The following is a 16,661-nucleotide window of genomic DNA, read 5'->3' as shown; positions in this document are numbered from 1 at the left end:
GAATACTTTTTTTTTATTTCTTTTTTTTGATCCCAATAAATCCGTCCTTGAATACGACGCCGATCGCTGCGGACAAGAAATACCACGCGCGCCTGTTCTTTTTCCTTTTAAAGTTAAAATTACCTGAGACGAATGAGGGCCCAGAGCTGATTATCATTACGGGGAGGATTGTGGCTCTCAGGAAGTTGTACTGAGCCCCTGACAGGCGGCGCGCGGGGAGTGAAGGACGCTGGGTACGCTGCATGCAAATTTAATTTGAGAATGAGGGACTTTATGCGGGAAGAGGTTTGTCGCCTCTGAGCCCTTCTCCTTGTTACATATGTAGCAGCCTCATTGAACCTGACATGTCAAATTCAGGCCATTTGTGCAAAATCTCCCTTTAATAATACCGTTTCATTTCCCTCAAATGAGACTTGAATGCATGTAAAATGGAAAAGGATATTTAAACTCTAACATTAGGCAGATGTGTGTTGCCAGGGGCCGAGCGAATATATGAGATTCAGAAGTACTTAACGCGTTGTAACGGCGTGCCACGAATATGTCACCAATTGCATTATTTTCCTCCCAGCTTCCACTTTAAGCCAAAAATGTAAATTGAAAAAAAAAAAAAAAGGAATAAAAAAAAAGGAAATTCGCAGGACAAGGCTGATCCTTTAACCCCTCAGGCACAAGAGACAATGCAGATTTTAAATGTGTCGATTTCTGCTTTACAAACAGGCGATATTTAGGGCCGGTTCCCACAATGCTGTTTGCATTTTTATTTTGTCATCCTTTTAACCCTTTTCTAGGATGTAATAAAAAAAAATGTCATAAAAACTTAATAAAAATATGGCAGATTGGAGACCTCCCCGGCATCCTGCCACTGCGGGATTGCATCGCATACCTTGCTCAAGCGCTGTAAATTGGTTCCCCATGTAAACTATGTTCTTCCCGGCATCAGGATGTTCCTGCGCGGATGATTTAACAGCAGCGCAATGTTATTGTATCCACATTTAAAGGGGTTATCCAGGAAAAAACTTTTTTTTTTATATATCAACTGGCTCCAGAAATTTAAACAGATTTGTAAATTACTTCTATTAAAAAAAATCTTAATCCTTTCAGTACTTATGAGCTTCTGAAGTTAAGGTTGTTCTTTTCTGTCTAAGTGCTCTCTGATGACACCTGTCTCAGGAAACGCCCAGTTTAGAAGAGGTTTGCTATGGGGATTTGCTTCTAAACTGGGCGGTTCCAGAGACAGGTGTCATCAGAGAGCACTTAGACAGAAAAGAACAACCTTAACTTCAGAAGATCATAAGTACTGAAAGGATTAAGATTTTTTTATAGAAGTAATTTACAAATCTGTTTAACTTTCTGTTGATATACATTAAAAAAAGTTTTTTCCTGGATAACCCCTTTAAGGAGTGCACATTTAAACTATATAGATGCACCCTTGTTATAAGAATTATTATTGAACTATTATTCTGGCAGGTTCCACTGAGGAAGTCCCCATGAGCCTTACATTATAGCATGCGGACAGAAATGCGTTGGGACGCGTGCACTTGATCTTGTAAATAAATTCTATAGTGCCCTCATGAATAAATGCACACCATATATCTATCAGGAGTATACAGTAATAGTTCTTTATTCTAACAATATCTTCATTATGCCAACTCTAGAATATTGGAGTATTGAGGATCTTCTTTTTCTCTGTCTCTATAGCACCTTTGGGTAACTACACTGTTCCATCTGGTGGCTTTTATATTCTTGTATGAATAAATGTTACATTTTAACGACACCCCCTTTATATATTTTCTAAAAATATGGCAGAGCAATCTGAGGCAGTGTTTTACAAACAGAGTGCCTCCAGCTGTTGCAAAACTACAACTCCCAGCATGCCCGGACAGCCGAAGGCTGTCCGGGCATGCTGGGAGTTGTAGTTTTGCAACAGCTGGAGGCAAGCTAATTAGGAAAAAGTGGTCAAAGGCTGTCTGGGCATGCTGGGAGTTGTAGCTTTGCAACAGCTGGAGGCACGCTAGTTAGGAAAAAGTGGTCAAAGGCTGTCCTGCATGCTGGGAGTTGTAGTTTTGCAACAGCTGGAGGCACGCTAGTTAGGAAACAGTGGTCAAAGGCTGTCCGGGCATGCTAGGAGTTGTAGTTTTGCAACAGCTGGAGGCACGTTGGTTAGGAAACAGTGGCCAAAGGCTGTCCGGGCATGCTGGGAGTTGTAGTTTTGGAACAGCTGGAGGCACTCTAGTTGGGAAACAGTGGCCAAAGGCTGTCCGGACATGCTGGTAGTTGTAGTTTTGCAAAAGCTGGAGGCACGCTGGTTAGGAAACAGTGGTCAAAGGCTGTCCGGGCATGCTGGGAGTTGTAGTTTTGCAACACTTGAAGGCACACCGGTTGGGAAACAAGGTGTTAATTGCAGAGGAATTAATCAGACTTTCCAAAGATCGAGCGGGGAATTTATTACGTGCGCACACATAGATTTGTTGCATTTATCATTTGCATAAAAATATAAATTATATATTATTTGCACAAGTATACTCCACTACCTAAATGCATAGGATGCGGGAAGTTCATTGGTGCACGTTCACACCTTTCCCTAATTTTTTGACAAATCCATGGAATTTATGATGTTGCGCATGTAAAATTTCTTAAAGGGGTACTCCACTGGAAAACATTTTTTTTTTAATCAACTGGTGCCAGAAAGTTTAACAGATTTGAAAATTACTTTGGTCCACAGGAAGTGCTGCTATTATGATCCACAGGAAGTTCTTTTCTTTTTGAATTTCCTTTCTGTCTGACCACAGTGCTCTCTGCTGACACCTCTGTCCATTTTAGGAACTGTCCAGAGCAGGAGAGGTTTTCTATGGGGATTTGCTCCTACTCTGCACAGTTGCTAAAATGGACAGAGGTGTCAGCAGAGAGCAGTGTGGTCAGACAGAAAGGAAATTCAAAAAGAAAAGAAGTAATTTACAAATCTGTTTAACTTTCTGGCATCACTTGATTTAAATAAAACAGGTTTTTCAGTGGAGTACCCCTTTAAAGGGGTACTCCGGAGGAAAACAAATATATTTTTTTTTCAAATCAACTGGTGCCAGAAAGTTCTACAGATTAGTAAATTACTTCTATTAAAAAATCTTAATCCTTCCAGTACTTATCAGCTGCTATATGCTCCACAGGAAGTTGCGTAGTTCTTTCCAGTGTGATCACCGTGCTCTCTGCTGACACCTCTGTCCATGTCAGGAACTGTCCACAGCAGGAGAGGTTTGCTATGGGGATTTGCTCCTGCTCTGGACAGTTCCTGACACAGACAGAGGTGTCAGCAGAGAGCACTGTGGTTAGACTGGAAAGTACGACACAACTTCCTGTGGAGCATACAGCAGCTGAAAAGTATTGTAAGAGTGAAGATTTTTAAACAGAAGTCATTTACAAATCTGTATAACTTTCTGGAACCAGTTGATTTACAAAAAAAAAAATTCCACCAAAGTACCCTTTAAATTAGACAGAAAAGCTGTGCAAATGAAAATATTTTCAAAACAATTTTAAAAATCGTCACTTGCAGTGTTTTGGGAGCAGAATCCGCAACACTATGCATTTATTGCAGATTTTGACTGGGAAAATCTGCAGCATTCCCAACACCAAAACCGAGATGGAATGCGTGAGATTAGAAACCTGTCGGATTATTTTCTGCATCCACTTTAACTACTGTTAATGCACAAAAAATTTAGACAATATACAGAATTTCGGCGGCCCGTGACATCACAATATAGCCGCGTCAGCTGTACGTGGGATTGAGGATTTCTCAGCAATCATCGTGTGTGGTCATGTGATCATGTCACATGACCTTTAAGCATCTGGTAGTTCTGTATGGATCCACGGAGGAAACGTATCACTTTCTTTAACAATCTGCTCTTTCATCAGGGAATTTGGCGCTATTATCGTATAATATCATGACGTCAGCTTGCCTGGCGTTCAGAGGGCAGGTGTATTACACAGCGATGATCTCCAGTCATTCATGCATTTCTTGCTGTTACCTGACTCGGTGTCGTCCTCACATCTCCAGCCTTTGTGTAAAGCTTTTCCCGAGCGCATTACGAGTACCTAACCTTCGGATTTAACCCCGCCACTGGTTACAGTAATCGGCCATAGGTGGCACTGCTGGCGGTGTACGGGGAGTCTCCGCTCTCTAAGGCTTTGGCCGCCATTAAACCATAGAAAGACAATTTTGGATCATTCCGATTAACACCTAAATCTTCTGCTTTTATTTCTCTACTCTGGGAAAGGCTATTTACCCCCTCCCCTCCCCCCCCCCCCCCAACTGTGCGTCTCAGTTTTTCTGCCAACACGTCAGCCGCCAAGTTGTGAGCGGAAAGTGCTGCGTCAGATTTTTGGCAGGGATTGTGCTCCGAGTGGCAGAGGAAGCACCTGAACCTGATGGAGCCAGAGAGAGAAAAAGAAGAACGCTCTTGGCTCCGCACCTTCACAGGCCATGAATCTTCAGCGTACGGCATGAGCAGGGGACTGCAAAATCATGGCTGCAAGAGCTTTAATATCAGTCAGGCCCTTATGGCAGCTGCTTGGATTAAAAACATTTAAATTGACCATTTATTAGGCTCTGTGCCAGGATGCCAACAGCTGTTGAAAAACTACAAGTCCCAGCATGCCTGGACAGCCAAAAGGCTGTCCGGGCATGCTGGGACTTGTAGTTTTGCAACAGCCAGAACAGGTGTCCTGGTTGAGAAACACTATTTATTCACAATTAATTTTGCATTATACATCGAGACTTCCCAACGTGTCTCTCCAGTACATCCCGAGAACATAATACATAGACGTACATGTTAAAAAAAAAATATGAAATGGTCCTTCTACAAAGAAACACTCGAACACCAATGTAGTCACTAGTAAAAAAAACTTCTTTATTTCATAATAAAAAAATAAATAAAATACCGTAATAATAATAATAATAATAAAAATAAAAAAAATATATATATATTTATATATACACGGTATACATACTGTATATATGATTTTAAAATACATTTTGTCATCCACACAGTGATGAAACAAAAAGAGCTGGAAAAACATTAAATGGAATCAGATATATACAACTGTATGCCCTGAAAAGGAGAAAGAGATCTGGAATGGGGTGGTACATGTAGAGAGTGCAGCAATGTAATGATGCCAGCAGTATATGGAGAGTAAACGTTCATAAATGTGAGATGGAAGGAACAAGTAAAATACCAGCCTACTATGCATCCCCATAGAAACCATGTTATGTGCAGAGTAACGGTTGCACCTCAGTATCCCACAGTCCGACGTGTTTTGCAGAGCTGCTTCATCAGGGAATATATGTGGTTCAGAATACATTTTTTCTGGACTCTATGGGATGGAAAAGAGATCTGCACCATCACATCTAGCAAAGTATTGAAGACCCCGTATAGAAAATATATCACAACAATTGCCCCACAGGGGGTACCAGGGTCATAATATATTCACAACTATTTTAGGGGAAACCCCCTAGGGGGAACCCTTAAACTAAGTACCTCCTAAAATGTAACTTTTATTTGTCCTATTAAAATATTAAACTAAATAGTAATGTGTAATTTTCCTTATGGTGTAATCTACACCATTAATTATTTAAAATCACAGCCTCAGATCAGCTCCCCTTGTAATATAGTAGTAACTGCAATTTATATCAGGATGATTGCACAGTGATCATCATCTTGGGATATGATGAACTGTTAATGGGGAGTTGTTGGTGGCTGCTAATTAAAAATCGGAGCATTAGCCAGCGCCTCCAACGTTTCGCTGGCACCCCAGCTTCGTCAGGAAGGGCTGGTGGCTATCATATAGCCACCAGCCCTTCCTGACGAAGCTGGGGTGCCAGCGAAACGTTGGAGGCGCTGGCTAATGCTCTGATTTTTAATTAGCAGCCACCAACAACTCCCCATTAACAGTTCATCATATCCCAAGATGATGATCACTGTGCAATCATCCTGATATAAATTGCAGTTACTACTATATTACAAGGGGAGCTGATTTGAGGCTGTGATTTTAAATAATTAGTGGTGTAGATTACACCATAAGGAAAATTACACATTACTATTTAGTTTAATATTTTAATAGGACAAATAAAAGTTACATTTTAGGAGGTACTTAGTTTAAGGGTTCCCCCTAGGGGGTTTCCCCTAAAATAGTCCCGTATAGAAAACACCCATGCTGAGGCCACTAGGGGCCCCTGCAGGATGACTGTGGGCTATGGATACCTTTGCTGTATGCAGCCGGAGGTTAGCAGATGGATACGGTAAATGCACCAAAAACGTGGGTGAATTTTTATGTTTGTATCATGGCCCAACTACAGGTTTGATGACTCGAACTGTTAAAAGGGGTTATTCAGGAAAAGAAAAACAGAGCTTATTTATAAAAAAAAAATAGCGCCAAGCCTGTCCTCTTTTGTGCTTGAAACGTGTCAAAGAGTTGCAAAACTACAGCTCCACCGTTATAGACATCTGCTCCGCTCCGTTGTATAGCGATCTGCTCCGCTCTGATGTATAGAGATCTGCTCCGCTCCGTTGTATAGCGATCTGCTCCGCTCTGATGTATAGAGATCTGCTCCGCTCCGATGTATAGAGATCTGCTCCGATGTATAGAGATCTGCTCTGATGTATAGAGATCTGCTCCGCTCTGATGTATAGAGATCTGCTCCACCCTGACGTATAGAGATCTACTCCGCTCTGACGTATAGAGATCTACTCCGCTCTGATGTATAGAGATCTGCTCCGCTCTGATGTATAGAAATCTGCTCTGCTCCGATGTATAGAAATCTTCTCCGCTCCGATGTATAGAGATCTTCTACGCTCCGATGTATAGAGATCTGCTCCGCTCCGATGTATAGAGATCTGCTCCGCTCTGATGTATAGAGATCTGCTCCGCTCTGATGTATATAGATCTGCTCCGCTCCGATGTACAGAGATCTGCTCCGCTCCGATGTACAGAGATCTTCTCCGCTCCGATGTATAGAGATCTGCTCTGTTCCGATGTATAGAGATCTGCTCCGCTCCGATGTACAGAGATCTGCTCCGCTCCGATGTACAGAGATCTTCTCCGCTCCGATGTATAGAGATCTGCTCCGCTCCGATGTACAGAGATCTTCTCCGCTCCGATGTATAGAGATCTGCTCTGCTCTGATGTATAGAGATCTGCTCCGCTCTGATGTATAGAGATCTGCTCGGCTCCGATGTAGAGATCTGCTCCGTTCCGATGTATAGAGATCTGCTCCGCTCTGATGTATAGAGATTTGCTCCGCTCTGATGTATAGAGATCTGCTCCGCTCCGATGTATAGAGATCTGCTCCGCTCTGATGTATAGAGATCTGCTCCGCTCTGATGTATAGAGATCTGCTCAGTTCCGATGTATAGAGATCTGCTCCACTCTGAAGTATAGAGATCTGCTCTGATGTATAGAGATCTGCTCTGCTCTGATGTATAGAGATCTGCTCTGCCCTGATGTACAGAGATCTTCTCCGCTCCGATGTATAGAGATCTCCTCCGCTCCGATGTACAGAGATCTGCTCCGCTCTGATGTAGAGATCTGCTCCGTTTCGATGTATAGAGATCTTCTCCGCTCTGATGTATAGAGATCTGCTCCGCTCTGATGTATAGAGATCTGCTCTGTTTCGATGTATAGAGATCTTCTCCGCTCTGATGTATAGAGATCTGCTCAGTTCCGATGTATAGAGATCTGCTCCGCTCTGATGTATAGAGATCTGCTCCGTTTCGATGTATAGAGATCTGCTCCGCTCTGATGTATAGAGATCTGATACAAGTTTATGTGCACAGATCTGCAGAATTCAGTATATGTAATCCATAAAAAGAAAAAAAAATTGTGCTTGAAATGTGTCAACGAGTTGCAAATCTACAGCTCCACCGTTTGTAGACCACTGCTCTATGTGCTGAATACATTATATGATATTATATCACGGAGAAGGAAATCCAGCGCTTGTGTCATTGATCTGATGAGACTCATCGTGTGCACAGTTCTGCCATCTAGTGGACAGACAGTGAACTACAGGCCAGTAACCCTTTGTCTGACCGCTACATCCTCTTTAATAATACGTTTTTATCTTATCTTGCTTGATTTTCTTTTTTTGCTTTGTTTTTTATATTTATTGAAGAGTAAATGGAGAGAATAACCTGGAGAACAGTCAGTACAGTCTCCTCATACCACGCCACTTTGTAACAATGATGGGGAGAAGGTATAATGGAAGGTTTAAAGGGGCACTCCAGAGAATTCTTTATCTATGTAACTTTGCTCAGGGAACAGTTAAATTGTAAAAATAAATAAAAATCTAATACTTACCTTGCTCGTTCCCCACCCACCTCTGATTGGCTGAATGAGTACGGCCTTGTGCCTACACCAATACAAAGAAGTGCTCCAAATCAGGGACCAACTACCCGATACCTTCTTGCTTTGGCCCTCGGGAGCCCACACTGATCTCTTCTAGCTGTGGCCCTTGTGAGCCCACACTGATCTTGCTGTGGCCTTGGGAGCCCACACTCATCTCTTCTAGCTGTGGCCCCAGCGAGGCCACACTGACCCCTTCTTGCTGTGGACCTTGGGAGCCCACACTGACCCCTTCTTGCTGTGGACCTTGGGAGCCCACACTGATCCCTTCTAGCTGTGGCCCCAGCGAACCCACACTGACCCTTCTTGCTGTGGCCCTTGGGAACCCACATTATTCTCCTTTCTTTGAGAGGCGACACTGATCTCTGGCCCCCCGTGTCTCCTGCCTGGTGTGTTTCCTCCATCACATGACGCAGCGTTAAGTATTCGCCTCTGATTTCACTGCGTTACTTCCCAAGCCTTTTATGTCAAAGTGACACCTCCGAGTCGACTGCTTCTAAAATGCCCCTTGGCACTTGCTGACACTGTGGATATGCACAGCAAGTTAAAATCCCACCTGATCAATAAGGAGACAAGGCAGTCCGGCCGAGCGCTCGATATTTTTTTATCTGTCTTCAGCCCAGTCCTGCTGATGACATCCCCCTTCTCCTACAAAGACACTCAAGGGCGTTAGACCCTTCGCATTGCCGCATTTTATATTTTAGAAATTTTTCAGATGCCTTCAAGAAGAAAAAAAAAAGTTGACTGTCTTGGCCTTTGCTTAATAAGATCTTTAAGATTTATATCAATTTTTAATTGAAAAAAATTGCGAATTAATTGATTTTTGGGACTTGCCAATTAACGTTGTAATTGGGCACATGATAAATTTTGCTGCATTTCTGCTGGCGACCCCTTCTCCGCGCTCCATCCCCTGTACACGGTGACGGCGAGGGTAATGGGTGCGCTTGGTTGATGGGGGGGGGAGAAAGGAAGAGTGAGACGTCGTATAAAGATGCCACCGGTTCTGTCCTCTATAATTTAAGTTGGGGGGTGGGGAGACGTGAAAGCTAATAAGGACCGTGGTGACAAGCAGGGACGCCGGTGACACCACGGGGGCATAAATTCAATGGCTAGCGGACGCGGGGCAAAGACAATTAACCCCATCACTACCATAGACGTCTACTGCTTAAACAATGTGCACAATATTTCTGCCTTTACAACGGTACCTTTCATCTGTCGCACATATATGTTTAATGTGTTGAAAACGCATAGAAATGTATCACTCCACGTATCCACAGCCTTTCCGTAATAAAGTGCGGACTACGTTCTTGCCTCCTTTATTTTCTCTTTTGAAAGACGTATATGATATCTATCTATCTATTTATTTAAAATTGATATATATATATATATATATATATATATATGCAATGTTTCCCAACCAGGGTGCCTCCCTCCAGTTGTTTAAAAACTGGTTTAAAGTATCTGTTTCTTATCCTCAGGTTTGCGGAGTAACAACTCATAGAAACAACATATAGAAAATGTATAGAACGTAAAGTTAATGTATATGTAGACAAATAGTTACATACATTTGTCTGTTTTTCACTAATACATTTTGTGCAAGAATTGCTTAACGTAAACAGCCACTTCCAGACCTCTAAATAATACAATTATTCTACCGCAACATTGTAACAATATGTACCAGACGTATGTTTTACTTAGTGATATCAGGTCTCATTTCTAATCAAAAGAAAAAGAATCGGATTAGAAAAACAAGAACTTACAGACCTTCCTCCCCTGTAGAACTTGTTGGCTGTCCCCCATTAATGTCTTATCGGTTGTCACCCCGGCTGTAGGCCTTATTGTCACCCCCGGAGGGCTTACAGTCATGGCCGTAAATGTTGGCAGCCCTGGAGTTTTTCAAGAAAATGAAGTATTTCTCACAGGAAAGGATTGCAGTAACACAGGTTTTGCTATACACATGTTTATTCCCTTTGTGTGTATTGGAACTAAACCAAAAAAGGAGGAAAAAAGCAAATTGGACATAATGTCACCAAACTCCAAAAATGGGCCGGACAAAATTATTGGCACCCTTTCAAAATTGAGAAAAAATAAGATTGTTTCAAGCATGTGATGTTCCTTTATACTCACCTGGGGCAAGTAATAGGTGTGGGCAATATAAAAATCACACCTGAAAGCAGATAAAAAGGAGAGTAGTTCACTTAGTCTTTGCATTGTGTGTCTGTGTGTGCCGCACTAAGCATGGACAACAGAAAGAGAAGAGAACTGTCTGAGGACTTGAGAACCAAAATTGGGGGAAAATATCAACAATCTCAAGAGATCTAGATTTGTCTTTGTCCACAGTGCGCAACATTATCAAGAAGTTTACAACCCATGGCGCTGTAGCTAATCTCCCTGGGCATGAACGGAAGAGAAAAATTGATGAAAGGTGTCAACGCAGGATAGTCCGGATGGTGGATAAGCAGCTCCAAACAAGTTCCAAAGATATTCAAGCTGTCCTGCAGGCTCAGGGAGCATCAGTGCCATTTAAATGAAATGAAACGCTATGGAGGAGACCCAGGAGGACCCCACTATGGAGGAGACCCAGGAGGACCCCACTGCTGACACAGACAGAAAAAAGCAAGACTACATTTTGCCAAAATGACCTTGAGTAACCAAAATCCTTCTGGGAAAACATCTTGAGCACAGTACCTACAGCGACATATGGTGGATGTCAATTATGTTTTGGGTTGTTTTGCTGCCTCTGGCACTGGGGGCCTTGAATGTGTACAAGACATCATGAAATCTGAGGATTACCAATGGATTTTGGGTCGCACTGTACAGTCCAGTGTCAGAAAGCTGGGTTTGCGTCCGAGATCTTGGGTCTTCCAGCAGGACAATGACCCCAAACCTACATCAAAAAGCCCCAGAAATGGATGACAACAAAGTGCTGGAGAGTTCTGAAGTGTCAGCAATGAGTCCAGATCTAAATCCCATTGATCACCTGTGGAGAGATCTTATAATTACTGTTGGGAAAAGACGCCTTCCAATAAGAGACCTGGAGCAGTTTGTAAAGGAAGAGTGGTCCAACATTCCGGCTGAGAGGTGTAAGGAGCTTATTGATGGTTATAGGAAGAGTGGTCCAACATTCCGACTGAGAGGTGTAAGAAGCTTATTGATGCTTATAGGAAGAGTGGTCCAACATTCTGGCTGAGAGGTGTAAGAAGATTATTGATGGTTATAGGAAGCCATTGATTTCACTTATTTTTTCCAAAGGGTGTGCAACCAAATATTCAGTTATGGGTGCCAATAATTGTGTCCAGCCCATTTTTGGAGTTTGGTGACATTATGTCCAATTAACTTTTTTTCCTCCTTTTTTTGGTTTAGTTCCAATACACAAAAAGGGAATAAACATGTGTATAGCAAAACATGTGTTACTGCAATCCTTTCCTGTGAGAAATACTTCATTTTCTTGAAAAATTTGAGGGGTGCCAACATTTATGGCCATGACTTTATCAGTTTCCCCACAGGCATTCTGGGAGTTGTAGTTTTGCAACACCTGGAGGCACTCTGGTTGGGAAACATACTCTACATGTTGCAAACATTGCTGTCAATCAGTTCCATTCATCCCAATGGGGATATATCAGATAACCAGGGCAGTTCTGCTGTATGTGAATCCCCTTAATATTATTTGGGGTGCACTCTGATATTTATAGTGTACCTTTATTTATTCTCTATCAGTGCGGTTTCTTCAGGGCCCAAGGAGTCAGGTCATTATGGAATCAGATGATAATTTGGATTCTTCCTGATTTCCCGGCCCGGCTGTAGACGCGTTCGTCTTTATTAACACCTTGCAGGCAGCTCAGGATCCTGCACACTTATCATGTGATAACAAGGCAGCGAGCGAGCGGGCGGCAGAGGACAGGTGAGGTGACAGCTGTCACCCCGCGCTCCTCTCCAGGCAGATGAAGATGTGTTTGAACCTTGAGATCTGGGGCTGAGATCTCCCTCCATCCGGAGCTTTCTGTACAAGAAGCCTCATTACACCTTCGGTTTGCTGAGGCTTGGGCAGATTTTCACTGAGACTTAACTTAATCCACGTGTAGGCCGCCCATAAACCCGGCAGATCAAGCCGGATAACTTCCCTATATCCCGGCATCTCGTCTACTGAAAACCATGAGTTTCAAGGCCGCAGCCGATCCGGGAACAGTATGGGAAACTTGTTCAGAACCTTCTGTTCCATAAACGCTTTACGGTTCCCAGGGAAACAATTTACGCCACAATCTCTTCACAAGAATTATTTCATCGCATTTGATACCAGAATCAATATTTTTTTTTCCTGCCGGTTGATTTGAGGCGTCCGGTGAAATCGGCTTCGTGAGTTTTTATGGAAGCGCGGAAAGAAAAAAGACGAGAAGTAAAGAGGCTGCAAGACGAGTTATAGCACAGTGTGATCAGTATAAGGAGCCTGAATACTTATTAATGCGCAATTTATTATTATTTTTTTGCATTTTAAAAGTAAGGAGAAAAAGATGCAGAAGTCTTTTGTTTGTTTTACAGCGAACAGACACAATTTTGTGGAAAAATACACAAATTCAGGTGTGAACCCCGCCTTACAATTATTCATACATCATTTCAATTATTAGACACAGTTCACATGGTGCTTTATATTTCCCCTCAGTTTTTCTTATTTTGAACATCTGGGACAGTGTTTCCCAACTAGGGCGCCTCCAGCTGTTGCAAAACCACAACTCCCAACATGCCCGGACAGCCGTTGGCTGTCCGGGCATGCTGGGAGTTGTAGTTTTGCCACAGCTGGAGACACCCTAGTTGGAAAACACTGGTCTGGGGATAAAACATGAGCGCTTTTACTGCCAATCACCATGGATCTGTGATGCAGTAATTATTTTTAATTTGCACTGGGTTTCGGTGTCTAATTTAGAGGGGTTATCCAGGAAAAAAAGTTTTTTTTTTTATATATCAACTGGCTCCAGAAAGATTAAAACAGATTTGTAAATTACTTCTATTAAAAAATCTTCATCCTTTCAGTACTTATGAGCTTCTAAAGTTGAGTTGTTCTTTTCTGTCTAAGTTCTCTCTGATGACACCTGTCTCGGGAACCGCCCAGTTTAGAAGCAAAACCCCATAGCAAACCTGTTCTACCCTGTGCAGTTCCCGAGACAAGCAGAGATGTCAGCAGAGAGCACTGTGGTCAGACAGAAAACAACAACTCAACTTCAGCAGCTGATAATTATTGAAAGGATTAAGATTTTTTAATAGAAGTAATTTACAAATCTGTTTAAACTTTCTGGAGCCAGTTGATATATATATATATATATATATATATATATATATATATATAAAAGTTTTTCCTGGAATACCCCTTTAAGAAATTTGTGCAGGCAAAATAATAAATTATGTGGATTTATTATTATAATTTTTTTTAATTTTTTTAAAGAATGCGCAACAGGGGGAAAGACACGCCTCAATAAACTTCCCACAAGCTAAAGGACCTGGGGAATGGAGGACACTTTTGTAAATGTTTTGCACAAAAATAATTTTTAGGCAGATGATAAAGGCAACAAATCTATGTGCGCAAACATTTCGCAAAAACAAATCGTAGTCAACAACTACATTGCAAAACTTGGGGCGAATTGAAGATTCGTTGTTGTCCCCGATTTAAAAAATCCCAAAGTTTTGTTTTTTCTTGGATTGTACTTTTCCATGTGGCTTTGCTGACACTTACAATAAAACCAATGAGTCCTTGCAGTAGTGCCGCCCTGTAGTTGGCACCGCTCTGACTAATAGGGGGCATGTAGGGAAGGCTATCTTCATAATATGGCACGGTATGGAGAGTCGCAGCAGCACCACATGCCTCCATGTGTCTCCCAGATTTACAGGGGGAGTTATATGTAAATAATATTTAAGGTTTTGGCGCATACAGCAGAGCGGGGGCAGCAGATTCATTCCTGTTTTCCGTGTTGCCATCATTTAGCGAGCACAGCAGAGGCCGTTGATACATTGACATAATAAGGCCCGGCATGAAACAAATAATCTTATAGCCTTTTATTAGCCATTTGTGTCTCTTGATAAATAGCCTCCTGCGCGTGTAACGGCCGCATTGTATCAGCTGCAGCGATCTCCCGCTAACACGACGTGTAACAACAAATTGCTTTAACATCATTTGCGCCAGTTATGGATTGAAATGGCAGCGGCGCCTGACGTTAAGTGGATTCTTCAATTTTCTATGTTTTTTTTTATTATTATGTTATAATTGAATTATATGAATTTGAACAAGGGCGGCTGGAAAAAAAAAAAAAGGCATCAGATATAGAACGCCACGGAGATCTGTCACAGGCGGAACAAGAAGCGGCTGCGCTTTGGCGGCAGTAGTTACTGTTGGGGAAACGTTATTATTTCTTGCAGAAAAGTTCTCCAAATGGGAATTCTGAATATCCCTGCACCGGACGCTCACATTTCATTCACATGGAACAGTTTTTTTGTTGTGGAAATTTCTCCCAAAAAATCAACCGTGTGTGAACGCACCCAAAAGGCAAAAAGTGTCCTTGTTTGTGCGGTGTCAGTCTTCACTGCAGTTCTGGCATTCTGTTCATCGGCTGCTTAGTGTGAACAGACCGAAAAGTCCCTCTCAGGTAAGGAAACAGTTGAAATGCCCAACCAGTGTGCCTCCAGCTGTTGCATAACTACAACTCCCAGCATGCCCGGACAGCCATTGGTCAGTGTTTCCTGACCAATGTGCATCCAGCTGTTGCATAACTACAACTCCCAGCATGCCCGAACAGCCATTGGTCAGTGTTTCCTGACCAATGTGCATCCAGCTGTTGCATAACTACAACTCCTAGCATGCCCGGACAGCCATTGGTCAGTGTTTCCTGACCGGTGTGCATCCAGCTGTCGCATAACTACAACTCCCAGCATGCCCGGACAGCCATTGGTCAGTGTTTCCTGACCGGTGTGCATCCAGCTGCAAATTGCACCATAATTCTGCTTCATTTTCAGTAGTAAACTTGCCCCAGCATTGTCTCAGGTGCCTGTGGCCGGCCCCTGTAATGTACAGTGTGTGGCCCCTCCTGGAAAGGTGGACAGTAAATCCATCAGACCACTGGGTTGTGTTCCCGGTTGCAGACAGATCAGGAGCGGAGATTTATGATGAGCGGCGCCTGTGTATTATCTGGGCTCAGTGTGAATCCATCTTGTCATGTGTCTTTCTCGCTGCCTCTTATCAATCACATGGGAAAAAAACAAAAACCTGCTTCATGTCACCCAGGAGGAAGATGAAGAGACTGGAGCGCAACGCTACACTATATGTCTGCGCTATCTATCTATATCAGTGTTTCCCAACCAGGGTGCTTCCAGCTGTTGAAAAACTACAATTCCCAGCATGCCCGGACAGCCTTTGGCTGTCCGAGCATGCTGGGAGTTGTAGTTTTGCAACAGCTGTAGGCACCCAGGTTGGGAAACACTGATCTATATGTTCTGTGAAGTCATTACCCACAAGCTTAGTCACCCAGCTTTTCCAGTGTCCATCAAGGCAAAAGCTACGTGGCAATACAGATATCTGGCTGTAGCTTTCTTATAAGAAGGATATGCTGATGATTGCAGAAAATCTGCGGCAGCATTTCTGCCTAAAATCATGTAACTATGTATGCAAATCTATAAAAAAAAATATATATATATATATTATAAATCTGTACTTTAAGTTTATTGCAGATGGAAGTCAATCCACAGTAAGGCTTTGTTCACACAGTCTATTTTCATGCCTATTTTATTGTTAAAAAATAAATCTGTAAAATCGCTGAAAATTTGTCTTTGTCAATGGGAACGTAGTTGTCTGTGCACAAAGTATATAAAAAAGGACACAAATTTTCAGCAATTTTACAGAGAAATTTTTTAAAATAATATAGGCATGAAAAGAGACTGTGTGAACAAAGCCTAAATCTGTAGGACATGCACAAGTTAACTTTATCTGTCTGCACCGCAGGTCGCAATTTCGTTGCGGATGTTTCCCCCGTAGCCTGTGAAGGAGATTTCCCAAAATCTCATCATAACAAACAGTGTTCCTGTACGGCCGCGTTTACACAGATATCTCCAGCCGCTCAATCCATGTTAGGCTGCGTTCACACCACGTTTTTGCAGTACAGTTCCCGTATACCTTTTCAATTTGAAAACCGTACGGAACCGTATTGAAAACCATATGCCAAACTATGCATCAGGTTGTGTCCGTTTTGCATCCTAAACGGTTTTGTCAGGTTTTTTTTTCCCGTACCCAAGACCATAGC

The 16,661-nt window shown here is 42.5% G+C and overlaps 1 protein-coding gene across 5 annotated transcripts in view; it reads left to right on the top strand.

Annotated features, from left to right (window-relative positions):
- Nucleotides 1–16,661, top strand: part of RNF220 (ring finger protein 220) — a 255,224-nt gene that overhangs the window by 164,489 nt on the left and 74,074 nt on the right. The window lies entirely within an intron of this gene.

The sequence above is a fragment of the Hyla sarda genome, chromosome 7, assembly GCF_029499605.1.
Source record: "Hyla sarda isolate aHylSar1 chromosome 7, aHylSar1.hap1, whole genome shotgun sequence".
Lineage (NCBI taxonomy): Eukaryota > Metazoa > Chordata > Amphibia > Anura > Hylidae > Hyla > Hyla sarda.
Note: the sequence above shows the minus strand (reverse complement) of the source record. Positions and strands in the feature narration are given on the sequence as shown.